This window comes from Lithobates pipiens, unplaced genomic scaffold (genome assembly GCF_037356315.1).
Source record: "Lithobates pipiens isolate NorthernLeopardFrog02 unplaced genomic scaffold, aLitPip1_a1.2 Scaffold_18, whole genome shotgun sequence".
Lineage (NCBI taxonomy): Eukaryota > Metazoa > Chordata > Amphibia > Anura > Ranidae > Lithobates > Lithobates pipiens.
In genome coordinates, this window is record NW_027507758.1 from 550,764,097 (window position 1) to 550,790,031 (window position 25,935).

Sequence of the window (25,935 nt, forward strand, 5' to 3'; positions counted from 1 at the left end):
GGGGTGTCTGGACTTGAAACGTTAGACATTATCTGAGGAAACTAAATATGTCCATTTTATGGCTGTGTTATGATTACTTTGGAAGCTATAAAAAATGTTGAAGTTTCAAAACTATATTAATCTGTGTGCACTCTATGTGGTTTGAGGTATTTACGACGGGTATCTGTTGGTTCTCTGAATGGAGAGGGTGACAGTTTTACAACTGGCCTGAATATCTTGCCAGGCAACATGAGCCTTGTTTATTGACCTAGCCTGGTTCTGCTTCCTCTGCTGAGAACCTTTCTTTCCTTTTTGAAAATGTAAAAGCTTTGGATTCCTAAAACGGGGAGGGGGGAGTTCAGATTATTCTAAGGTTAGCCAAGCTTTCATGGCTGCTTTCCAAACATGTAAACTAGTTACATCTCCTGTCCCGGACATTATATCGTTACACCCCCCTTTTCCGATATATTTAGGGAGAACAGGGTTGATGTATTTTGAGGTTTTAAACATGTGGAAGACCTCAATATTCCTAGCAAAAAGGGCTGTAAACAAAATGGACATTTCCGCATGTTTTTATCTCCCCTTACTTTGTATGTCCTTTTTTGGTGGCGGTCCATTAACTTTAGCTGACTTGTGTAATTTATCTACTGAAACTTTAAGGCCTCATGCCCATAGACTTTTTTACAGCTGCTTTTTGAGCACTTTTTGCAGCTTAAAAATGCCTCTCCATGTTGGCCGATGGCCTCATGCCCACCATGGCATTTTTGAGCTGCACAAAAATTCTCAGCACACAAGTCGCATCCTCTTGATCCGTCTTCTGGTGCGATCTCTTCAAATCAATGGGCTCCCATAGTGAACCATTGATTTTGAATAGAGACAGAAATGCAGCTGAAAGCCAGCGTGGAGTAATGTGCATTGAATTCAATACAAAATGCAAATAAAATCACGTTTTTAGCACTGTATAGCCTTTTTCCCTTTTTTTTTTTTTTCCCTTTTTTTTTTTATTTTTTTATTTTTTTATTTTTTTTTTATTTATTTTTTTTAAACATCCGTGGGCTTGTCTAACAAGCATTTCAAGCATTTGTTTGAATCTTTAGGCTCCATGCACACTAGCCTAAAATGCTCCTAGCAGCATTTGAGGTGTGTAGTTAAGTGTGTATGTGTATTATAATTATTTTTTTATTTTGCTTGCAGTGTGCATGCAGCTAGAATATGCTTCCCTTTTGGAGTGAGCGCGTTGATACAGGATGCTTTCACAGTAGCCTTAACAGGCACTTATCCTTTAAAAATCATGTAGTTGTAAATGTGGGATATTGATTTATCTCAATGTGTCTATTGAACAAAATGTGGAGCTGTTGGCAGTAGCAAGCAATTTTGACTTTTTCTTGAGAGAAAAAATAAAATAAAAAATTGAAATCTGATTGTTAGTGACAATTTGTTTTAAATTTCTTCTAGTTTTAAAGTGGAGTTCCAGCTGCAATTTTTTTTTTTAGTCGGCCACTATGGGGGCAGAGGGCACACTGCTTTGTGGGCACAGGAAGCTTGCTATGGGGGGGGAGGGGCAGATGACGCCATGGGAGTGATGTGAAGGTGGAGAGAGAGGACACTGCTTTAGGGGAGGAGGCATTATTAGGGAACCTTTATCACTTGGGGATGGCCCCCATCTGTAGACCCTGCTGGCTGATGTCAGACACCCTTGGGTGCCAGGAGGGGGAGGGGGGCAGTCAAATCTGAATCCCTAGCCACATGTTCCCTCAAGGTGAACTGGTTGTGTTGGTGAAGAACCTTTTTTTAAAGTGAGGTAAACCTGTACTGTTTTTTTTTTTTTTTTTTTTTTAACCATGTTAGGATTATTAGTATCGTCTTTTTTATTAGCAGGTGAATGCAGCCCCCTATGCATTCACATACATTGAATTCGGCCCTTAATTGGAAAGGTTGTTGCCCCTTGATATAAAGTTTATCTACATGCACTCAGCCATATCACATCTCCATGGCTCCACTTCTGCATTTCCTGTCCTTTAATCATAAATCCAAGTTTTGGCGATATCACCTTTTAATATCTTAATCCTCCCTTCAACTGAAATGTTTATAGTTTTGGATAAGTGTCCAATATTTACTTCAGTCTTTGACCAGCATTGATCAATTCGCCCCCCACTTCCCTTGTGTAGAACAGGTGTATGTATTTAATATGACATTAAGTCATCTTAGAAGAACATTGTAATACATAACAAAAATGCATTTTAGGTCATCTCTGCCTTTTGCGTGGTTTCTGAAAGGAATTCCGGGTCTGGACAACCACCCTGTTTACCTTTGGCAGACCACCGTGACCCCCGGTACTGAGACACCCAATGAAATGCATGAAACAAGATTCGAGTTCAAAAGATGTTTGTCTTTAGCACAAAAGTAGCTTATATTCAATATAGAACAAAGGAGGGGGAGTGGTTAGTTTAATGCATACGTGTCTAGGGTTATACCAGTTTGTTACTTGATGTAGATCTATCAACAGTTAGATGGGACATCTGTTAATCATGTATCTTGGCTGATTGCCTAAGCCTAAACAGGATATACATTCCGAGAACAGGCTTGACTACAGTGAGCGCATGGGGGGGGAATGTTATGCAAGCATTCTTGCACAATAAGACTTCACATAACATGGTGGAGGTATACAAAATGGAGTCATGATGGTTTTATTCATATTAGTTTCCCTTTTGGATATGATGGCAGTGGGAGAATCTACTGAATCTTTATTTTTCATTGTGAATTCATGTGGTCAGCACTTCTGGCTGGCAGCAATAGGGTTGTCAGTTCAAATCCCATCCATGGAACTATCTGCCTGGGGTATTCATGGTCTCCCTGTATATGTGTCGGTTTCCTCCCACACTTCAGAGACCTTCTGGTAGGTTAATTGGCTCCTGTCTACACTAGCCCTAGTATATATGTGATTGAGTTGTGGACCTTTTTAGGCTGGCTATACATTATACAATTTTCAATATTCTTTAGATTTACTTTCAACTATGTAGTATATAAAACATGTATCTTACCTGTTTTGCATTGCAGTTGGGCATATTTACTTTTCTATTTAGGCATATTCATTATATTAAGTGAAGACAGATGAAACTTGCTGGGAAATTTTGGTTAGATTACACATGGTGTATGGTATTCACTCCTCATTGGGAGACTATGATATTGGGCATTAGACCAGAAGTTGTGCTGTAGAGACTAGAGGAATTTTACAAATGACGTGTTTTTTTTTTTTTTTTTTTAGGATTGACCTAATTATTTTCTTTAGTCATAAGTAAGTCTCAAGGACAATTGTGGCAAACCTTTAGAGTGCAAGTTTCTTGAGGGCAGGTACTGATGTTGTGAATGTGGGAGGAAAAGCATGAATTGCACATCTGGAGAGAGAAAGATGAAGTTGTCTAAAGCCCCGTACACACGAGAGAACTTATGTCCGACAGACTTCCAAAGGAGTTCTGCCGGAGTTCTGACAGACTTTTCGACTGAGCGGACTTGGCCACACACAATCACACTAAACTCCGACAGATTCGAACGTGATGACGTACGACTGGACTAGAATAAGGAAGTTCATAGCCAGTAGCCAATAGCTGCCCTAGCGTCGGTTTTAGTCCGTCGGAATAGCATACACACAAGCAAATTTTTCGGAGGGACCGGGTCTGGCGGAGTTCCGTCGGAAAAATTTGAAGCATGTTCCATATTCTAAAGTCCGTCAGAGTTTTGCGAATCAAAAGTCCGTTGCAGCCCACACACGATCGAATAGTCTGACGGAATCATTCCGTCGGACTTTGGCTGTTCAAAAGTCCGCTCGTGTGTACGCGGCATAAGATTTCCCATTTCATCAACACTTTGAAGCCTACACAGTATTGTATGTGGAAGCTGAAGTTTCCCCATCAATCGCAGTTTACTCTGAGCATCTTCCCAGGAGTACTAGAAGCTTATGAAAAGGACTCATGCAAGGCATCATGCTCCAGACACTGGAATTTTGCTACAAATGGTACTTGCATGACATGCCACCAGACCCAACAGCACCTGCCCGCTTCAACCTAGCTAATAAGGAGTGTGTGATCCATCCTTGATGCACTGTTGTACTTGGTTGGCAAGGACACCTAGGATTATCAATGACTGTTGTAATGCCCCTTTAGTGGATTGCATCAAACATGCTATTGGCTATGAACAGGAAGTGCTTCTGAGAGATAAAACTGATGGAGAAGAATCTAGCATTTAGATGAAGACCAGCTGCGTCTAAAGGATTATGATGAAATTTAAGACTTTATTCTGGAAGTTCAGGCAGCTGTGGGTGGTCATGTTGTTCACTGGATTGAAAGTAAAACCTCCTTGAGACCTAAGGCTCGGTTCACACAGGGGCAACACGACTTGCAGCGCCGCGACCTGCACACGATCAGCGGCCACTTGCAAAACGACTTCTGTATAGAAGTCAATGCAAGTCGCCTGAAGTCGCCCCAAAGTAGTACAGGAACCTTTTTTCTAAGTCGGAGCCACTTGAGTCGCTCCTATTAGAACGGTTCCATAGTACAGAACGGAGCGCGACTTGTCAGGTGGCGAAGTCACCTGGACAAGTCGCCCCTGTGTGAACCGAGCCTAACATGGCATGTACAATATCTCTCAAAATGGAGTACACCTCTCATTTTTGTAAAATATTTTATTATATTTTCATGTGACAACACTGAAGAAATTACGCTCCCTTTGCTACAATGTAAATTAGTGAGTGTGCAGCTTGTATAACAGTGTAAATTTGCCGTCCCCTCAAAATAAGTCAACACACGGCCATTAATTGGAACCAATAAATCATGAAGTCAGTCAGCGCAAAATATGTACAAAATAAATAATAAAAATACAGTGGGGGAGGGGGGGGGGGAAATAGACTTGGCGCTATACCGTTTAAAATTCAGATAATGGTAATAAGCATAAATTTTCCAGCGTGCTGGTAAGTAATAACAATAAAAATAATAAAAACTTGTATGATACCAAATGGTGATCTATACTATTATGTATGTGTGTGTGTGTGTGTATATATATATGTGTGTGTGTGTGTGTGTGTGTGTGTGTGTGTGTGTATATATATGTATGTATGTGTATATATATATATAAAATATGTGCTTATCAATAGGTGTCAAACGATAATAATCATAAGGCCTTAACCATAAATGTCATTGGAATCATAAATCAATGAGCCATAGATCAATTAAAATAACATTTCCTAAATTACAATATTAAAGTGCAAAGTGCCAGTGAACGGGTAGTGTCAATACCAAAATGCACAAAAACCAATCACTAGAAATGTGGAAAAAAGAATAATAAAAGTAAAAGATGAAAAACAATAATATAAATGAAAATTGAAATAAAAATTGAAATAAATTAAAAAACATTCCGATTATTTGTTTTACATATCAAATCTTCAATTTGTGCAACTGTGGTTAAAAGTCCGTGCGTAAATAATTGGATGGGATAAAACGCAAAGATGAAGAAAAATTGTGATAAAAAATTTAAAATTTAAAATAAAAAATGGTGGAAAAATTAATGATAAATGGTGTCCTAAAAATAGTGAAAAAAGGTAGTGGGGGTGAAGGGAAGAGGGAAGGTGACTTCAACTGTTGCTCCCGGTGCTCTGTGACCACTTATGCAATTGCTCTCACCAGAGGTATGACCCCGTCCGGGGTGGATCAGCCTTCACAGTATCAGCTACTGTGTTGCTCTCTGGCTTGCCTCTGTTGTGGTTCTGGGAGTCCCTCGTTCCTCTGTTCGTATAACGTGCTCGATTATAAGACATATCCATGGTGTAGTATGTTTTTAAAATTCCAATTTTATTAAATAAACAAAATTACTCACAAACATTCATAGTCTGCAGACTCGTTCGTATATGCTGCTTGGTTTCTTTAAAAAGAAGGGAGGGAAAGGTCCCGTTCGGCTGCCTCGCCGTATGAGTTAGAGGTGTATGCTGTCTGGCCACGCCCTACGCGTTTCGTCATCAAAGACGTCCTCTGGTGCGGCCATCTGCATACACCTTTTTCTTTATATAGGGTGTAATGTGCCAACGCGCATGCGCAGAAAAACCCGCCGCCATTTTAGTTGAGGGAATGCCCTCTATTAGCGTAATGCAGAACGTATTAGGCTAAGCGGGTGATTGTTCAATGCGCCTGTGTTAATAACAATGTATAATGCCGAAAGATGGTTGGACATTACTCCTGTATATATAGAGAATCTGTGTGGCTGGGATTTGGCTATAAAAATACTAGCACTCCATAGATTGAACCGAAAACAGAATATGGAATAAAATTAAAATAAAATAAGTTTTAAATATTAAGTGAATACGATAATAAAGAGAAAATGGGAAATACAGCTACATAAATATAAATATAACGGAGTAGGATAAAAATGTAGTCGGATGGTCATAATTTTTTTTGAAATTTTTATATATGCACATGTATCCCTTCATGGAGAAGTGGGAAATTCATAAGGGAAGTGATATAAATATTAGTTAGGTTGTGGGGTGTCTAGAATGTTGTACATTTATTTACTTATGTTAAAAAATGTTTTGAAATACTAAAAATATTTCTGGAACATTTAGAAGTGATAAGCATCGAGTGAGAATGAACATAAGGCTAAAATGTAAAACTAACGAATAAGGAAAAAATAAAGGTGAGGTTAAAATTATTGTAATTTAGGAACTGCATGTTATTTTAATTGATCTAGGGCTCATTGATTTATGATTCCAATGACATTTATGGTTTTTAAGGTCTTATGATTATCGTTTGACACCTATTGATAAGTATATATGTATGTATATATATATATATATATATATATATATATATATATATATATATATATATATATATATATATATATATATATATATATATATATATACTTATTAGTATAGATCACCATTTGGTATCATACAAGTTTTTATTATTTTTATTGTTATTACTTACCAGCACGCTGGAAAATTTATGCTTATTACCATTATCTGAATTTTAAACGGTATAGCGCCAAGTCTATTCCCCCCCTCCCCCACTGCACTTTATTGTTTCCACCCACATCGGGTTGAAATAGAGGCCGCTCTTACCAGAATTATAATCAATAGTTCCATAGCGCAACCTACCCCTCCCTCTCTTAAATAATAAAAATAGCACAGCTGCTGAACACTGAAGGTAAATATAACCAAATCCTCAAATACACATTGCACAACATGTGGGAGATGAAATTAAAATCTTAAAGAAAGGAAGCTTAAATAGCAGCGGTAGTAGTGGTGGGTTCCTCTGCGTTAGTAATAGCCCACGTGAATAATTATATAGTGTCAGCTAACTTGGTTATTCCACCACCAGACAGTCTGACCTATCTGTATAAGCAGGGGTCCATTCTTTGAGGTGAGCAGTTAAACAGGCATTTGCCACTCCTAGTGGACCCACATCAGGATTCAGAAAACCGGAATAGATGGAACTTGACACGGCCATTAATGTCTAAACCACTGGCAAGTGAGTACACCCTAAGTGAAAATGTCCAAATAGGGCCCAAAGTGTCACTATTGTGTGACCACCATTATTTTACAGCACTGCCTTAACCCTCATGGGCATGGATTTAACCAGAGCTTCACAGGTTGCAACTGGAGTCCTCCAACATCCACCAGCTTTGTGATGTCATGGAGTGGTAGAGACCTTGCGCTCCTCCACCTTGCATTTGAGGATGCCCCACAGATGCTAAATGGGGTTTAGGTCTGGAGACATGCTTGGCCAGTCCATCACCTTTACCCTCAGTTCTGTAGCAAGGCAATGGTTGTCTTAGGCCGCGTACACACGCGCGGACTGTTCGCCCAACCTTGTTCGGCAAACAGTTTGTCAAACAGTCCGCTCAAAATTTGCATGAGCGGACTTGCCCACACACGAGCGGACTGTTTGACGAACAAGGTTGGGCAAACAGTTCGCTCAACTTTTGAAATGAACGGACTCGCCCACGTAAGGCGGAGGCAAATCCGCCCATTTCGAGCGCGTGTACAGGTAGGCGGGGCCCGCGAAGGAGACGTCGCGGGCTCCGCCGCCTGGAATGGGCTTAAAGGGGAACCCCAACGCCGAAAAAAATCGGCGTGGGGGTTCCCCCCAAGTCCACACCATACCCTTGTCCGAGCATGCTACCCGGCCGGCCAGGAAAGGGGGGCGAGCGAGCGCGCCCCCCCTCCTGAGCCGTACCAGGCCGCGTGCCCTCAACATGGGGGGGTGCCTTGGGGAAGGGGGGGCCGCGCGGCCCCCCCACCCCAAAGCACCTTGTCCCCATGTTGATGAGGACAAGGGCCTCTTCCCGACAACCCTGGCCGTTGGTTGTCGGGGTCTGCGGGCGGGGGGCTTATCGGAATCCGGGAGCCCCCTTTAAGAAGGGGGCCCCCGGATACCGGCCCCCCACCCTATGTGAATGAGTATGGGGTACAATGTACCCCTACCCATTCACCTGTGAAATAAAGTACAAATAAAAACACAACACAGGGGGAAAAAATATTTTATTGCACAGCCGGGGGTCTTCCGTCTTCGGGGGTCTTCTCGCCGGACTCCTCCGCTATGTGTGTGTAGCTCTTTTGCCAGCGGAGGAGTCCGGCTTTCTTCCTCCCCGCCGCCGGCCTCTTCTCCCGACTTCGGGGGTCTTGTCCCCCTCTTCGGTTCTTCTGCCGGGCCACCGCGCCTGGTCCGGTGGCCCGGTCTTCTGTCGCCGTCTTCCGTTCTTCTGTCGCCGCCTTCGGTTCTTCTGCCGGGCCACCGCGCCTTCTTGTAGCTCTTTTACAGGCGGTGGCCCGGTCTTCTGTCGCCGTCGCCGCCTTCCGTTCGTGTTCTTCTTCTTCTTCTTCTTCTTCTTCTTGTTCTTCTCCAGGCGATGTTGACACGTCGCTCCCTCCGGCCGGAATGCCAGAGCCGCCCTGCGCTGTGACTTATATAGTGACAATGGGGCGGGGTCACATGGTATATGTCACATGGGTTGATGTCACATGGTGACCCCGCCCCCTTACGATGTCATAGTCCCCATGTGACATCAACCCATGTGACCAACCCATGTGACATATACCATGTGACCCCGCCCCATTGTCACTATAGAAGTGACCGCACAGCGCGTCCCCGGCATTCCGGCCGGAGAGCTCGTCGAGTCAACATCTCCAGGAGAAGAACAAGAAGAAGAAGAAGAACACGAACGGAAGGCGGCGACGGCGACAGAAGACCGGGCCACCGCCTGTAAAAGAGCTACAAGAAGGCGCGGTGGCCCGGCAGAAGAACCGAAGGCGGCGACAGAAGAACGGAAGACGGCGACAGAAGACCGGGCCACCGGACCAGGCGCGGTGGCCCGGCAGAAGAACCGAAGAGGGGGACAAGACCCCCGAAGTCGGGAGAAGAGGCCGGCGGCGGGGAGGAAGAAAGCCGGACTCCTCCGCTGGCAAAAGAGCTACACACACATAGCGGAGGAGTCCGGCGAGAAGACCCCCGAAGACGGAAGACCCCCGGCTGTGCAATAAAATATTTTTTCCCCCTGTGTTGTGTTTTTATTTGTACTTTATTTCACAGGTGAATGGGTAGGGGTACATTGTACCCCATACTCATTCACATAGGGTGGGGGGCCGGTATCCGGGGGCCCCCTTCTTAAAGGGGGCTCCCGGATTCCGATAAGCCCCCCGCCCGCAGACCCCGACAACCAACGGCCAGGGTTGTCGGGAAGAGGCCCTTGTCCTCATCAACATGGGGACAAGGTGCTTTGGGGTGGGGGGGCCGCGCGGCCCCCCCCTTCCCCAAGGCACCCCCCATGTTGAGGGCACGCGGCCTGGTACGGCTCAGGAGGGGGGGCGCGCTCGCTCGCCCCCCTTTCCTGGCCGGCCGGGTAGCGTGCTCGGACAAGGGTCTGGTGTGGACTTGGGGGGAACCCCCACGCCGATTTTTTTCGGCGTTGGGGTTCCCCTTTAAGCCCATTCCAGGCGGCGGAGCCCGCGACGTCTCCTTCGCGGGCCCCGCCTACCTGTACACGCGCTCGAAATGGGCGGACTTTCCGAGCGGGAACAGTCCGCTCATTTCGAAAGTACAGCGGACAGGCCCACACACGGGCGGACTGTTCGCTCAAACACAGTTTCAGCGGACAGTTTTTCGGAATTTCCGAAAGACTTTGTCCGTCCAACTGTCCGCTGAAACTGTCCGCTGAAAGCCCACACACGAGCGGACTGTCCGCCCAAACACTGTTCAGCGGACAAGGTTGGGCGAACAGTCCGCCCGTGTGTACGCGGCCTTAGAGGTGTTTTTGGGGTCGTTGTGTTGGAATACTGCTCTGCGACCCAGTCTCTGAAGGGAAGGGGGGTCATGCTCTGCTTCAGTGTGTCACAGTACATGTTGGCATTCATGGTTCCCTTAATGAACTATAACTACCCAGTGCTGGTGGCACTCATGCAGCACCAGATCATGATGCTCCCACCACCATGCTTGACTGTAGGCAAGACACACTTGTCTTTGTACTCCTCCCCTGGTTATCACCTCACATGCTTGACACCATCTGAACCAAATAAGTTTATCTTGGTCTCGTCAGGACATGGTTCTAGTACTTCATGTCCTTAATCTGCTTCTCTTCAGCAAACTGTTTGCAGGCTTTCTTGTGCATCATCTTTAGAAGAGGCTTCCTTCTGGGATGACAGCCATGCAGACCAATTTTGATGCAGTATGTGACGTATGGTCTGGTCTGAGCACTGATATCCTTGCCAACCCACCCCTTCAACCTCTGCAGTAATGCTAGCAGCACTCCTTTGTCTATTTCCCAAAGAAAACCTCTGACTATGACGTTGAGTGTAAAAAGTAGCTTTAGCTGTGAAGACTCTTCTGCCTTTTCTAGATGTTTGAGACAAATTTCTTAAGTCGGCTTGAATCAAACCGTTGGCTTTATTTCCACACAAGTTACAAAAATACTTACAAAAGTTGTACATTCAAATAAATACATTTAGCTTCAAATAAGATCAAACTTATGCGATAAAGTTGTTTGTTTCAAAAAAGTTCAAGATATGTGCTTAATAATGGCAGCAATTTCCTTCCTGGGTTTTTTTTTTTTTTTTTTTTTTTTTTTAGGAAAACCCAGAAATGTCAATCAAAATGTCTTGACAACTTCTTGAAATTGAACCCTGTTCAAATGTCAACATCTGTAAGTCATTGGTTCAAAAGACCTTTCATATACACAACATTACAGGGGATTTCTTAACTTCTATTATATACTTACAGGACCGAATTAAAATGTAGATATTAGTAGACCATTGCGAGGCCTGTTCTGAGTGGCACCTGTCCTGTTAAACCACTGTATGGCCTTGGCCCCCATGCTGCAGCTCAGTTTAGGGGTCTTGGCAATCTTCTTAAAGCCTAGGCCATCTTCATGTAGAGCAATTCTTGTTTTTTGTTTTTTGTTTTTTTTCCCCAGATCTAGAATTCTTTGCCATGAGGTGCCATGTTGAACATCCAGTGACCAGTATGAGCGAGCGATCACACCAAATTTAACACACCTGCTCCCCATTCACATCTGAGACCTTGTAACGCTAATGAATCACGACTACTACTACTTTACAGTGTGATACTGTCTACAAGACTCTTGAAAGGCATCTTGGTCATACACCGTGAAATTTTACTACAAATGGTATTTAAATGAGGCAGAACCAACAGTACCATTCCTACTCAACCTAGCTAATTGTGTGTGTGTGTGTGTGTGTGTGTGTGTGTGTGTGTGTGTGTGTTTTTTTTTTTTTTTTTTTATTTATTTATTTTTTTGTATTCATTAATTTTCCTCCCAGCTGTCATTGCATGCACAGTTTTGGAGATGCTCTTTCAAGACCTAGATTGGCAGGTAACTTGGAAAACCTGTCTTGAATGCCGTGATCCATCCTTACTCCCAGATGCTGTCATTGCCAACCAGGTACAACAGTACATGATCAATAACACTGAGGTGCTTTACAGGCGCTATAGCGCTAAAAATGGTAAATGCCTCTTGGCACTCAGGCTTTCCACACTGGAGTGAGGAGTGCTTTCACACTGGAGCGGTGCGCTGGCAGGATGCTAAAATAGTCCCGCAAGCAGTATCTTGGAGGCGGTGTATACGCCGCTCTTAAAGCGCTCCTGCCCATTGAAATCCATGGGCAGCAGCGCTTTTGACCCTTTTTCAGTCATTGGTGGGGGTTAAAAGTGCCCCGCAAACAACAAATCGCTGCTAAAAAAACAGCGGCACTTTACCACAGAGAACCTAGTGTGAAAGTAGCCTTAGTGAATTGCATCAAACATCTTGGGTATGACCATGAAGTGCTTCTAAGAGGAACTGAGTCTAGCATTTTTTGAATTAAGACCAGCTGCGTCTGAAGGCTTAGGTTTAGGGATGAGCCGAACACCACCTGGTTCGGTTCCCACCAGAACCTTCGTACAAACTTTAGAACCCCATTAAAGTCTATGGGACTCGAACATTCGAAATCAAAAGTGCTAATTTTAAAGGCTAATATGCAAGTTATTGCCCTAAAAAGGGTTTGCGGAACCGGCTCCTGCCCCAGGGGACATGGATCAATGCAAAAAAAAGTGTTTTTAAAACGTCAGTTTTTCGGGAGCACTGATTTTAATGACGCTTAAAGTGAAATTCTTTTAAATATCGTGCCAGGGGGGTGTCTATAGTATGCCTGTGAAGTGGCACGTGTTTCCCGTGTTTAGAACGGTCCCTACACAAAGTGACATTTAACGGAAAAAAGTCATTTAAAACTGCTTGCAGTTTTAATGTAATGTCTGGTTCCGGCAATGTGGATGAAAATCTGTGGGAAAAATGGCAGGAGTAGGGGCCCCCCCTGCCCATTACCAGCCCCTTTGGGTCTTGTACGGATATTAAGGGGAACCCTGTACCCAAATAAAAAAAAGAAAAGGCATGGGGCCCCCAGGCCCTATATATTGAGAACAGCAGTATACAGGTGGTGCAAACAAGACAGGGACTGTAGGTTTGTTGTGTTAAGTAGAATCTGTTTTGTAATTTTGAGGTGGTACTTTTTTAAAGTGTAGCTCCAGTGAAATCTATTAAGATTTTTGGAAAACGTGGAAGGGTTATCACCCCTGTATACTTTTTTTTTTTTTTTTTTTTTTTTTTTCTTTTTTTTGGCCTTCCGTCTTTTTTCATCTCACTTCCTGCTGTCTCCTTCCATTTGCATGTAGGAGATGTTTGTAAGTTGGATGTTTGAAAGTAGGGGCCTACCCTATGGGCTCTGCAGAAATTTGGCCCTAAGGTGTTGGTGTTGCCACAAGTTAACACTGTAACCCCTTAAAGTGACACTTGCCATGAACTATTATATCAAGAATTGTAATTGCATGCCATTGTCGAACAGTGGTAGAAAAATTGGGCCTTTTAGTGGTTGTGGTGCTGGTGCCACAACACTGTAAGTCCTCAGTTACTCTCGGTGGGTGCAGGAACGGGCCATGCTGTGAAATATTATATCAAGAATTGTAATTGCATGCACCTGTTAAACAGGGAATGAAAAATTGGGCCTTAGGCACTGGTGGCGGTGCCCAGAACCAAAAATGTTAGTGATAGTCACCCAGCATCAGCATAGGCAGCCTTGAAGGGATGTGGCATTTCAAAAAAAAATTATTTGGTTACATCAGCTTCAGGTGCTTGGTAGCTGGTAGTGATCCAAGACTGATTCATCTTGATGGTCAGTCGATCAACCGAGTCGGACAGGCGCACCCTGTGATCGGTTACAAAGCCTCCAGCAGAACTGAATGTGCGTTCCGAAAACGCTGGATGCAGGACAGGCCAGTAGCTCAATTGCATACTGTGCAAGCTCTGGCCAGTGATCCATCCTCAAGACCCAGTAAGCCAGAGGATTTTTGGTGGGAAAGGTGTCCAAGTCTGACCTTGCCCCTAGGTATTCCTGAAATTATTTTTGTAACAAAACACTGCGCTATTCTTATTCAAAAATGAAAAGATATATATAAAAATATATGAAACCCACAAGAGAGCTGCTAACACATCACTGGGGTATCGAGTGTAAAGTAAACAAATGCTGTATAAAAGTGTAGCGCTTCTCAGAGAATTTTTAAACACCAAACATAATTATACCTTTCTTATAAGTGCAGAGTTATACAAATGTGTTCAGTGGAAAATCTCACTGTGAAATAGTGCACATAACACATAAATTCTTACATAAATATTAATGGCTTATATAAACATGTATTTGTGACTCAAAGATGAAAAAAAACTATTCCAAAAAAATATTCCAGAAAACGAAAAAAGGGGGAAAGTCCCAATAACACAGTACAGAGTCCTTTGTGTGTAGTATCCTTCTATAATCCACAAGTGTGCAGGAAATATGTTACACCTCCTTTTCAGAAAAACTCGTGCAATAACCACAGGAAGATTCCCGTCACCAGGCGAATTGAACGCTTACCGGAATGATTGGATCCTCACAAATTTACATTTGGGGGATCATACAGACTTTTGCAACCATATGCAGATTCTCATAGCAACCAATTATCCAGGAGGGCCTCGAATATAAACAATCACTTCATATGTTGAGAGGTAATTTTAACTCCAGCCAGATATATCCATAGGCGTGTTTTAAATACATACGAAGAGAAAACAGGGACCAAAAATAGTGTAATTCCGTTTTTATAGAAAAATAAAAGATAAAAGTTCAAAGCTCACATGTGTACAGTAGTTTAAGCGCTTAGCAAGATAAAACACAATTGCAGTAGATTGCAGGTATTCCTGCACCATGTAAATCGGACGCTGGCGATGGTTGCTGGAACAGATCATACCTTGGGGCTGCGGACTAAAAAACTGAACGCATCATCGGTCAGATGGCCACCTTCTCCACCGCTCCTTCTGTGAATGATCAAAGCCTCAGCAACATGTTGGAGTTTGTAACCTCCCAGTGTCTGGGAATCCGTTGCACAGCCCTTTCTGCAAAGCCTCCCGGAGATGTCTCATCCTCTGCAATAGCAAGATAAGCTCTGCAACCTTACCCTTGTACCGTGGATCAAGGAGAGTGGCCAGCCAGTAATGGTCCCTCTCCTTGATCCGAAGAATACGAGCATCCTTCCGCAGGCTTTGCAGGATCAGGGAGGCCATGCAGCGTAGGTTAGCTGAGGCATTCGGTCCGGAGTCCTCTGGATCACTAAGGACAACATGATCCGCAGCCACCTCCTCCCAGCCACGTACAAGTCCATGGGTTTCTTGGGACTTTACTCATCCCTAAAAGACTGCTGCTAATGCTGAGTGCCAGGCTCCACCTCCACACAGTCCTCGTTCTCTTCCTGTGTGATCAGCGGGAACACTGGATAAAGGGGGGCCTTGATAGGCAAGCAAGTCCTGTCCATTATTGCACGCAGCGTATGCTCTAACAGGTGGACGAGGTACAGTGTCACTAATGCATGCACTGTCACTGCTCATCATCCTCGTGGCCTCCTCTAATGGTGACAGGACTGTGCATGTATCCCTGATCATGCCCCACTGTTGTGGTGAAAAAAGCTGAGCTCCCCGACCCTGTTCTGGTGCCGTAGTCGCACAGGTACTCATTGATGGCCCTCTGCTGCAGCATGGCCAACATTGAGTTCCACCTGGTGGGCATGTCACACATAAGGCAGTTCTTGGGCAGGTTCAACTCCTTTTTGGAGCTCAGCCAGCTGAGCACTGCCATTATATGATCAGGGGAAATGTACACTTTCCTGACCTGCCTCAGGGACATCCTGTAAGCTCGGGTACCTGCCCAAGAACCGCTGCACCACCAGGTTAAGGACGTGAGCCACATGGGTCAGTTGACCCTGTCGGGGGTTGGAGAGGAGGTTGGTGCCATTGTCGCAAACCACCATTTCTGGCTTAAGCTGGCATGGTGTCAACCACCTCTCGGCCTGCCCCTGCAGAGCTGACAAAATATCTGCCCCAGTGTGGCTCCTGTCCCCCTAGCACACCAGCGCAAGCACGGCATGGCATCTTTTTGCCCGCATACTTGCGTAGCCCTTTGAATGGGCTGAGGGTATAGTGGGGTTGGAGATCCCAGCTGATGAGGAGCAAGGAGATGTGCGCTTTCTTCTTTGGTGTGGGTCTTTAAGGTATGCTTGCCAACGAGCTGTATGGCAGGTCAACATATATGTCTGAAGCATGTGGTGCCCAAGAGGCTGATGTTTTGGCCACACGAGATACGCTTGAGACATATGTTGCAAATGGCAGCGGTGAGATCTGATGCACTCGTCTCAAAAAAGCCCACACCAAAGAACTTTTAGAATAACGCACAGAGGCAGCGCCCTGCACAGGCGGAGCTCTGCGGTGTGATTCAGTCGGTGTGCTGCCCCTAAGCTGGCCCCCGGAGGACATCCTGCCTCATTGGACTTGGTCCCTCTCCCTCCTCCCCCCCCATCACTAGCGCAAACCTGGCAGTATGCTGCAACATGACTGCCAGATTGCTGTCCTTCTTGAGCATCCCCTCTCTGCACTCAAGCTACTGCCTTCCTCTAGCTGGGTATCCTCATCAGAGCCTTCAAAACGCTGGGCATCTTCCTGGCGCATGTACCCAACACTGTGCTCAAACAGTTCGGGGGACTCAGGAGGACATGGTGGGTCTAGAGAAGGAGTGACTGATGACATTGAGATGAGGGAAGAGGACGCGTTGGCAGCTGCTTTGCCAGTACCCTGAGCCTGGGTGAGAGGATGAGGAGGGCTTGGTCATTCACTCTACCAAGTCTTCGCATGATGCGGCTCAACATGTCCAGCTGCTGAAAATTAGTTCAAGCGTGTCCCATGGCCACGTGCTGATGACAATGCACCGCGTCCACGACAAGCACTGTTACCTCTGGACACAGTCTGCTTGCCCTCTTTTATTGGTTCTTGACTGTCTGTCTCTCCTTGTTGGCCTTCCAGACAACTAATGGCCAGCAGGGATGAGAAAACCAGCTATTGCTTTAGGTGCACACCAAGCAGAAGGCACAATACACCGACTGAAATTACTGCAGCTGCCTGCCTGTGGTATAGGATCTGAAGAACACCAGTAATTGGGGGTAGCTTCAGGTGTATACTGTGCAGGTGGCACAATACACAGACTCTAACTGCACTAGGTTCACAAGAAAAGACGCTGTCCCCGCCTATCCTGCTCTCTCCTTGAACGCCACAACACACTACACAAGGCTGACTGCCTTATATAGTGTGGGGAGTGTACTAAACCCCCTGAGCTATAATTGGCCACAGGCATCCTGCCTGTGGCCAATTATGGCTCTCCTCGCTGTCGGCGCTGTGATTGGCCAAGCATGCGGGGTCACAGTGCATGCTTGGCCAATCAGCCAGAAATGCACTGCGATGGCGCAGTGCATTGTGGGCCGTGAGCGGCCCATAACGTTCGGAACATACGTTCGACTCAAACACCGAGCTCATCCCTACTTATGATAAAACTCCCGACTTTATTCTGGAAGTGCTTGCAGCTGTGGGTGCAAATGTTGTTCATTGGATTGAAAGTAAAGTCTGACGATGAGAGCAATACATTTTGGTAAAGTGTTCATAATTATGCAAAAATCCTCAGATGTAAAGTAATGAATTATTCTGCATGCTTTCACTAGTTGTGTGTGTGTGTGTTTGTTTTTTTTTCCAAATGTCCACGGAAAGGTTTTCCACATTTATATAGGAGATCACACCTTGATGAGAACTACTTTCTCTGGTACAGCTATCCGAATTTAAAGCCTACCTCCTCTAGTAAAAAAAAAAAAAAAAAACGAATTTTAGTCTTCCAGTGGCTTACCCAACAGGTCTCAAACCCTTTTTTAGGTGCAGTAACCCATAGTGACTTATCAAACTATCTTGTACTGATATTTGATTTTAGCAGACCTGATTCTGGTCCTATGAGAAATATGCAGTGGTGATTGTTGGAAAATCATGATGTAGCAGATTGACTATGTTGTACCATAAGGTTGGCTATATACATGTATAGAACAATTTAAAATCCACTCTGCTGTAAACTATCTGCAACTAGTTCCAAGAAGTCTCTATATAGACAGTACTAAAGTAGCTATTGACGCTTCAGAAAAGTTTTTTTGTTTTAGACCTGAATCATGCACAGCAGAACTAGTCATTTAGCTTTTTCTTCTCAAAGCCTTGCTGCATGCATCATGCCTTTAAGGGCTTGTTAACACATGCAGTTGTTCATTGCAGTAAAACCCCTTTGATTGAACCCCAACACCGCTCCCCTTAAGCTACAAAGGCAGTGGCAGTATACATGCTGCAGACATAACAGGATTTAAAATCACTGACAGGGTGAATGGGGCTGGGATGTACCTGCTCCACTTGCATAGGGTTGCAGGGTGGTATTTAGGGTGTTAAACCCAGTGGTGAGAAGGTGACCCAGTTCCCTCCTCACTACATGTCACATTCCTCTGAAAAGTAATCTAAGCATGGTTCACTATTCAGAGGAGCGGCAAGTATCACTTGATGATGCAAGTACCAAATGCAGTATTAACTTGTAATATTTTGATGATTGTAGCCATAAAATTGCATGCAAGTCTTTTTTTCAAACAATGATCACACAAGTTATAACCCATTAGAAAGAAACACTGTCACAACACCATTTATTTTAACAATTCTTAAAGATGTGCATTTTATGCATGTTTATTTGTAAAAAAAAAAAAAAAAAAAAAAAAAAAATACCCTTCTTGTGTAGATATCAACGTCCTGAGACCGCTGCTGGGCACTGCCATCTTGGATATGATGTCACCAGTTCCAGCAGACTGAGCTGTCACTCTGTAGTATTTCCCTTTGCTTTACCCTGTCAGATGCATAAAAGGTTATGTAGGGAGGTGAAGCTGGGCCACCACAGATGGTAAGTAAAGACAATTTAAAAATAAAAATAACCATAAAAAAATTAACACATAAATGGTTAAAATATTCAACCAGTTCAAACCACATCTATAAGTCCATATCTACTATTCATCAATTGCATATAATGACTATATCATGGGAATATTTGTAAAGCTGGAAAAATGGTGTTTATAGAAAACAAAAGTCCTGATTTAAACACCACGGTGACATCACGTATATACTTTGCAGAGTGAAATGGCATAAGTGTTTGAGAAATCTACTCAAGCCAAAAACCTGACAGTATCTCTGACTAACCACTATTGTGTAATGTTATGTCTGATCAAAAAAAAAAATCATATTTTAACAAATGCAACTTGGGGTGTCAGATACCTGCCATACTCACTAACTTGGGACAAAGGACCAGCCAACCTCACACCATGATGTCACTTGCGTAACAATTACACTCTCAGCTGCTCCCAGCACAAATATTTTCCACCTTGCGGGACCACAATCTAGGTGCCAGCAGCCTGAGAGCAATTGTCACTGGGCTAATTATGCAATTAACCCTTTAATTGCCACCACCCCCGTTTTTAAAAGACAGCCGGAGGAAACTCTTCATTTTAGCAATACCAATTATTATAACTTTAGAATAAGCATCTGCAACACACTGCCACCAGACAGGTTTGCTCAGAGGCCTTACTCTACAACAGTAGTTCTCTTTTAAGAGTCAGGTTTGTATATAGCTTGCATTAAGGGCTTTAGAGACAAGGTTAACATTTTTCAACATAAGGGTTTATTATGAAAAGGTCAGTTGGTGCAAATAAAACATTTAGAGAAAAGATGTTTCAAAAAGATAGACAATCTACTGCCACCAAGAAATGAGGTAGAATTGGGGAGGAAGAATACTTGCAATTAATGTCTGAGGTTTGATCCGCATTTGATCGCTTGAGCTGGGTAACCGGTTCTCAAACTTGGCAGATGTTCCTGCTTGGATGGTAAAAGGGGAATTGACCATTGTCTTGGCTTCTCTTCTTTTCTTTTTTTTTTTTTCTGTCAGATCAAAGCGGTGTTGACAGTGACCAATCGTCTGGTCATCTTGTTGAGGGGTTGGTTGCTCTGAGGTGTCTACACTCATGACCATGTCCCTGTTACTTTGATACATATTCATATCTCTGCATCTGTAGTGTTTAGACAGTAAATATCCATATTATTCAGTGTGAGATTTCCTTCAAAACAGATATAAACATGCCATGTCTTCAATGTCTAGTTTACGGAGGAATAAAGGGGTGCCAGTGGTTTTTCATGACCTGACATGGGGGTGTCCGGACTTTAAACGTTACAATTTATCTGAGGAAACTAAGCATGTCCATTTTATGGCTGTGCTATTACTATTGGAAGTTATGAAACATGCTGAAATACATATTCCACTGTTTAAGCTTTATGTGCAACAAAGTATTTACGAATGGCATCTGCTTGTTCTCTTAATTGAGAGGGTGACTGTTTTTATGATAGGCCTGGACATCCTGCCAGGCTGACATTTAGCTATTTTTACAGACCTAGACTGGTTCTGGTTTCTCTGAGCTCCTTTATTGAAGTATAAAACTATGAATTCCTGAACACCAGGGAGGGAGTTCAGATTGTTACTGTAATGTTAAACTGTTAGCCAAGCTGTTGCGTGTCCAGTACGTGATATCGTTACTACAATTTCCCTCCTGGCGCAACAGACTCCTGCGGGCTCGGCTTGTCGTGACAGGCCATCGGCATTGCAATGGGTGCTGCTTTTCTTATGCTGGATGGCGAAATCACTTTGCTGCAGAATTAAGCACCAAAGATGCACCAAAGTAGTTTGCTATTCTCCCCAGCAACACGATTTAGCCAGCTCAAGGGATTGTGATCAGGGAAGTGCCGTCCATACAGTTATAATTTAACTTCTGGAGAGCTCACACGATCGCAAGACGCTCCTTTTCGATCGTGGTGTATGCTACTTCCTGGGGAAGCAGCTTCCGGCTCAGGTAGAGGATGGGATGCTCCTCTCTGGCATCTAGCTGGCTCAGGACTGCACCCAATTCATAGGCAGAGGCATCTGTCTGCACTAGAAAACGACAGGTGAAGTCTGGAGCCTGTAGCACAGGGGCGCTGGCCAGCTGCTCCAAGGCCTGAAATTCCTGCTCACATTCTGGTGTCCAAGACAGCACTTTTGGGCAGTTTGTCTTTTTTGGTTAGGTCATTCAGAGGTTTGGCCAGGCTACTATAGTTACAAACTCCCTATAGTAACCAGTGGTCCCCAAGAAAGACTTGACCTGCTTTTTAGTTTGGGAGGTAGGCCATGCCAGGATGGCCTCAACCTTCCCTGTCTCGTGTTTCAGGGTGCCTCCTCCTACCTGGTGTTCCACGTACTGCATATCAGTCATGCCAACCTGACACTTACTGGGTTTGACAGTCATATTGGCAGCTGACAGGTGAACCAGGTGTTCCCAGGTAGGGCTGAACACGGCAACGTCATCCAGGTAGGCTACTGCAAAGGTTTTCAGCCCTCCAGTAAGTCATTCATGACTCTCTAGAAGGTAGCTGGGTCATTATTCAATCTAAACGGCATGATGGTACATTTGAACAAGCCAAATGGGTTGATGAAGGCTGACTTTTCCTGAGCCTCAGGGGCCAGAGGAATTTGCCAGTACCCCTGCTCAGATCCATGATTGTGATAGCGGGCAGCCACCAGCCTATATAACAAGTCGTCAATCTGGGGCATGGGGTAGGCATCTGCAGCGGTGATGGCATTCAGCTTCCGGTAGTCCACACAGAACCTGGTCGTCTGGTCCTTTTTGGGGACCAAGACTACTGGGGACGACCAGGCACTGTGGAATTTCTGAATCTCCCCCAGCTGCAGGATTTACTCCACCTTCCTCTTCATGTCAGCAAACACCTCCAGGGAGACTTAATAGGCTGACTGTTTAATGGGAGGGTGTGCCCCGGTGTCCACCTGGTGGACAGCTAGATGCGTCCTTCCAGGTTTTCCCGTAAACCTGCTACCATGTACTGCCAGCACTCTTTTCAGCCCATGTACCTTGGTAGGGGTCAGATTGGAGTTTATCAAGAGTTCGGAGTCTACCTCCCTGGTGTCAGCTAGCAGGTCTAAAAGTGGACCAGCCTCCTCAGGCTCTGGCCTGCTGCAGACGAGCAGGCCATGCGCTCGTGATGGGCTTTGATCATGTTCACATGAATGGCCTTCTGTCGTCTACTCCCTTCTCCCAACTTGGCCAAGTAGGTGACGTTCAGACACTGGGTGATGGTGAACGGGCCTTCCCACGCTGATTGGAGTTTGGTCTGCCGTAAGGGAAGCAGAACATACACCCGCTGACCAACGTTGTAGGTCCGCTCCCTAGCATGATGGTCATACCACTGTTTCTGCCTGGGCTGGGCCTGGGTCATGTTTCCCTGCACAATTCCCACCATCGTCTCCATTTTATCTCTGAATATTAGGATGTAATCCACAAGAAACCTCTGGGTCAGTAATCTTGCCCTCCCAGGTCTCATGGATTAGGTCCAGGGGCCCTCTTACCTTCCGTCTGTGCAGAAGTTCAAATGGCGAAAAGCCTGTGGACTCCTGAGGTACCTCTCTGTAAGCAAACCGCAGATGAGGCAGATATCATTCCCAAACCTTGCCCTGGGCATGCACAAAGGTGTGCAACATTTGTTTCAAGGTGCCATTGAAACGCTCGCACAAGCTATTTGTGGATAAGGACTGGCCATGATATGCGTCTGTATTTTCAGACAGAGCTTGCAGCAAGTCTGAAAAACTGAGGGCTTTGATCGCTAATGAGCTTGGCCGGGAATCCCATTCTTGTGAAGATTCCCAGGAGAGCATCAGTGACCTTGTCTGCCTGGAGGGAGGAGAGAGTCACCGCCTCTGGATGATGCGTGGCATAGTCTACAACTGTCAGGATAAAACGTTTGCCTGAACTGCTAGGGATGGCCAGAGGCCCAATGAGATCCACTCGTCAATTGCAGGCAAAGGTTTTAGCGGAGCCCTGTGTACATCCCCCTACCTTGCCAACTCGCTGGCAGGTAACATGGGGCCGACAGTCAGCTATGTCAGCGAGCATCGTAGGTCAATAAGTTATTTATCCACTGTCCTCTGGTCTTGGTGATCCCCAAGTGCCCTGCTAGGGGAATCTCATGAGCCACTTTTATCAGCTGTCACATAAATTGACAACCTGCTACCTATGTCAGCCTCATTCCCCTCTGCAGACAAACCTTCTCTGTACAGCTTCCCTTTGTCCCAGTAGACCTTTTTGTTTGTCATTCTCTTCAGGGGGTTGATCAGCTAGACTCCTGAGCTGTGCTAGTGTTTTGGTCTGTCTGCAGTGCTGTTTCAAAGGCAGAACAATAAGTCCCAGCCAGAGTCCTGTGGCAAACAAGGACGGCGGCTGAGGCTCAACAGAGGTGGAGTCCACTGGGTCAGAACAGGAAGAGGGCCCAGAGACATCCGCCTGCAGCTCTGATATCAAGGTCTGCACTTTAGCTGCCGTTGCAGCACTGTGAGTGACCACTAATACTGATAATGCATTATCGTCACCTTCTAACATTTACCATTGCAGCATCGTTGGAACATACATCAGTTAATTTCACAAGCAAAGGAGTCTCCTCTCCTGACTTTGAAGGAGGGCCTTGCACTTAAACTCCACCCTCCACCTCCCTCTGTCCATTCACAGGTTGCCCAGATATTACCCCAACATCTTTAAACAGTACCTTGGTAGGTCCAGAGTTCCGTGGGAGCATCCTGGGTGATCTTAGCAGGAGCATAGTAAGAAACGAGGGTACCTAAATCAGCACCCAACACAGCAGTGGGGATCTCCTCAGACACCCACCTCTTTCATCCCACTTCCGACACCCCAATTAATGAAAACATAGGCACAGAATACATGGGAACGGGTCCCCCCCCCCCCCACTCCGGTGAGGGTAACAAACTTCTGTGGGATGTCTGTTTCTTCTATCATCTATGGTCTGACCAAAGTGACTTCAGCTCTGGTGTCACCAAATCCCATTGGCGTCCAGTGGCCTACGGTGACTGGCTGCAAGTTGGCATTGGTTCCTTTCCCTGTGACGAGCAGCACAGCAAAAGGGTTGCTGGCCGGGTGGCCAAGTGATGTGATCTTCTGCTCGGGGCACTGTGCCCTGAGATGTCTGGCCTTCCTAAAGTTGTAGCATCTGCAGGTGTCAGTCAGGAATGCCTTGGCACCAGGAACTGCAGGTTCTGGCCGCTGAGGAACTTGGGTGGTAGGCAGAGAAGGGATTGCCATGTGTGATTTCCCTCCTTTCCAGCCGTTAGGAGGAGCCTTGCGGTGATCAGATGCCAGAGAGTGGATATAGGTATCTGTCAGTTCTGCTGCTGCTGCTTTGACAGAGGTTCATTATCATCCTCATTCTCATCCTCATCCATGTTTCAGGCAATCTGATGCTGGCCTGCTCTTGCAGTGGCTTGGAAGTAACAATCCATGGTATTCCAGTATCAGTCTCTGCTTGCCCATCCGGTGAGACCGCCTCTGAGCTCTGGAGTAGCGGAAACCCTTTCTGGTCTGCCTGAATATCAAATATCAAACTCCTGTAGGGCATGTATCAAGCCTTTACGACTTTTGCCACTGACGTCAATTCCTCTTCCTGCGCACTCAGCAGTCCATTTTTGCTCATCTTTTTATATCCTGATAACCCAGACATGTTGCAAGCAGAAAAGATTGAACAGAAAGAGATGGGAAGGTGGTGTAGGAAGGAGCTGTTTGATTTAATTTTTTTTAAAGATTCAAATATGCACCAGCTTGTCTCTAGTTTCCACAAAGGAATGAGCCTGCACTGAAGGTTTGTAACCTAACAATGCACTGAATGCTCTTAATGCAAAACTTTCCCGCTATGCTACCAGCCATTATGTGATGAATGCGGGTGTCAGATCCTTGCCCTCCTCGCTAACTCGCGACGAAGGACTGGCCAACCTCGCACCATGCTGTCACTTGCGTAACAATGGCACTCTCGGCTGCGCCCCGCACAAATATTTTGCAGCTTGTGGAACCACAATCTAGGTGGCAGCAGCCTGAGAGAGATTGCCATTGGGCTAATTACGCACTAAACCCTTTAACTGCCACCACCCCCGTATTTAAAACCGAGCCGGGGGAGACTTGTAATTTTAGCAATACCAATTATAATTTTAGAATAAGCGTCTGCAAAACATGATGCCACCACAGACAGGTCTGCTCAGTGCCTTACTCTACCACTTTTAAGAGACAGGTTTGTTTATAGTTTGCATCAAGAGCTTTAAAGACAAGGTTAACACTTTTCAACATAAGGGTTTATTATGAAAAGGTCAAAGTTGGTGCAAATAAAACATTTACAGAAAATATGTTTCAAAAAGATAGACAATCTACTGCCACCAAGAAATTGGGTAGAATTGAGGAGGAAGAATACTTGCAATTAATGTCTGAAGGTTGATCAGAGTTTGATTGATGAGCTAGGTAATCTGTTCTCAAACTTGGCAAATGTTGCTGCTTGGATGGTAAAAGGAGAACGAACCATTGTCTTGGCTTCTACTCTTTTCTGTCAGATCAAAGGGGTGTTGACATTAGAGATGGACGAACTTCCGATGGGACGTTTTGCGAACGCGGCTATAAGTTTGCGCACCGCAAAGTTTGCGGCCGGCCCCATTGACTTCAATGGCAGGCAAACCTTTAAAAACCTACAGGTCATATTTTCAGCCACAAAATACTTACTAGCTGTGCACACGTAGTCCCACCACATGGCCACACATGTATGAAGTGAATCTGGGATCAACAACTACAAGCATTTTTTTATCTGTGAAATTTTGACAATTAAGGACTCGGGAGCGCATTAAGGCAATGGAGGAGAGGAAAGGTCAGGGTAGGCTATGAAGAGGGTGCAGGAGATGATCACCAGCCCTGCGATAGAGAGCACTGACACCAGCACTGATGCCAGCAACTCGCTGCTGGGCCCAAAAAATGACACCGCTCGACCTCTTCGAACAGCCCCCAAGAGTACAGGCATATAGTACAGTGTGCTTTTTTTTTTTTGTACAAGGAAGTGAGCCAAATGTAGAAAGTCTGTGCTCGATTAAATAAATCGTTTATA

General features: G+C 45.0%; 1 protein-coding gene and 1 pseudogene across 1 annotated transcript in view; both read left to right on the forward strand.

Annotated features, from left to right (window-relative positions):
* LOC143988950 (protein eva-1 homolog C-like) overlaps nucleotides 1–25,935 on the forward strand; it is a 533,910-nt gene that overhangs the window by 104,842 nt on the left and 403,133 nt on the right. The gene's annotated exons all lie outside the window — the stretch shown is intronic.
* LOC143989961 (CDAN1-interacting nuclease 1 pseudogene) lies at nucleotides 3,389–22,763 on the forward strand (annotated as a pseudogene).